Here is a 2,048-nt window from a genome sequence, read left to right as displayed (position 1 = left end):
CTCTCTCTCTCTCTCTCTCTCTTTCTTTCTTTTCTTCTTTTTTTTTTTTTCTGAGACAGGGTTTCTCTGTGTAGCCCTAGCTGTCCTGGAACTCACTCTGTAGACCAGGCTGGCCTTGAACTCGGAAATCTGCCTGCCTCTGCTTCCTAAGTGCTGGGATTAAAGGCATGCGCTACCACCACCCAGCACATTATTTCTTATTCTGAAGTTTGTACTGAAGTTCTACATGGCACAGGAAACACTTAGAAACAAGTGCTAAATGAATATTTGGGAAATTGAAAAAAAAACCCAAGCAACTATGTTCTATCCTTTATACTGTCTCCCTTTCTTTCCTGCAACTTTTGTAGACGGCATACCCTCATAATTCATTGACTACACCAAGTTACCTTCCCACCTTCTTTCTAAACCTTTCTTGTGATCTCATCTGATGCCTCACTCATTAAACCTACACACTGACCTACAGTCTGTGCATGAAACACCTGCTGCTATACTGTTGTCCACAGCCACTCACATGCTCCAAGGACTCTGAACTTACATGACTAGAGGACAGAGAAATCATGGACTGATCCAAACAGTAAATGACAGACTGGTTCCAGATCAAAAATGCGCTGTATTGCTGTATTCTTTTGACTCAACTGAGTGAATTGTCAACATGATTTTTCTGAGAAATTGTGAGAATGAGTTTTTTTTTTTAAATCAACCCAAAGAAAATGAACAAGATGGGAACACAATCTATAGACCATTTCATGCTATATTAAGAGTGTTATAGATTGGTTGATATTTATAATAGAAATTTAAAATAAACGTTTTGCTAATTAAAACTAAAGAAAACAGAATAAGAATGCTAGGTAATTTTCTGTGTAGAATGTATCTATGCACATAAAGATGTCAATCTAATTGCTTTACTTTTTCATTTAAGACTTACTTATCTTGTACGCACATTCTTCAGTAGAGTAGGAATTAACTAAGAGTTGAGACTCATTGTGTGCCTCTCTAACTCTCTGCCTTAAATTATCGTCCAGTATAATTGTTTCCCTGGTCTGGAGGTAGTGACAATACTGACTATTCTGAATCAATTTTTCTATTGGTCCTGAAGGTCAGAGCCAGAGTCTTTTGCATTCTAGGCACGTTCACTTCCACTTCCACTGACGTACACACTGATCTACACTACCAGTCTTTAATTTCTTAGAGTTTTGCTAATGCTAAACTCTCTGGCCTAGAACCCTTTATCCTTTCGTTTCACCCTGAGTCAGAAATCTGGGGTTTCAAGTAAGCCCTGCCACACTCAGCTTGGCTTTCTTTTGTTATTGATACTGTATGGTTGTCACTTAACATGCTTCAGAAGTTAACACTGGAAAGAACTCTTTAGTTTTCTAGATCTACAAGGCCTACTGCATTTCCAGATCTATTATTTTACTTAATAGTGAGAACTTGGAAAAGGAGAAGAGGATGAAAATATTTGATTAAAGGCAGCACACAAGGTTTAGCAATAAGTAACAGACTTGAAGATTCCTTCCCAGGAAAGGAGATACACGGGGAGCATGTTTTATGAAGTCCGTTTTGCCCATAAGAATATTATGTTAGCTGAAGAGACAGCTCAAAAGTTAAGAGTTGCAGATCTTCCAGAGCTCCTGAGTTCTCAGCAACCACATGGTGGCTCACAACCATCTATAATGAATTCTGATGCCCTCTTCTGGCATGCAGGTGTACACGCAGAAAGAACACTCACATACATAACAGTAAATAAATCTTAAAAAAAAAAAAACTCAATTTAAAAAAGAATGATTTGTTGCTCCCTTTCTGTACTAAAGATGTTTATAAAACTTCCTTTTTTTATTTTTATTTTTTTTATTAGGTATTTTCCTCATTTACATTTCCAATGCTATCCCAAAAGTTCCCCATACCCTCCCCCCCACCTCTTACCCACCCACTCCCACTTTTTGACCCTGGCGTACCCCTGTACTGGGGCATATAAAGTTTGCAAGTCCAATGGGCCTCTCTTTCCAGTGATGGCCGACTAGGCCATCTTTTGATACATATGCAGCTAG

The 2,048-nt window shown here is 38.5% G+C and overlaps 1 protein-coding gene across 1 annotated transcript in view; it reads right to left on the bottom strand.

Moving 5' to 3' along the window:
• Spta1 (spectrin alpha, erythrocytic 1) overlaps positions 1 to 2,048 on the bottom strand; it is a 72,619-nt gene that overhangs the window by 8,819 nt on the left and 61,752 nt on the right. The gene's annotated exons all lie outside the window — the stretch shown is intronic.

This window comes from Mus caroli, chromosome 1 (assembly GCF_900094665.2).
Source record: "Mus caroli chromosome 1, CAROLI_EIJ_v1.1, whole genome shotgun sequence".
NCBI lineage: Eukaryota > Metazoa > Chordata > Mammalia > Rodentia > Muridae > Mus > Mus caroli.
This window is presented reverse-complemented; position numbering and strand designations above follow the sequence as displayed.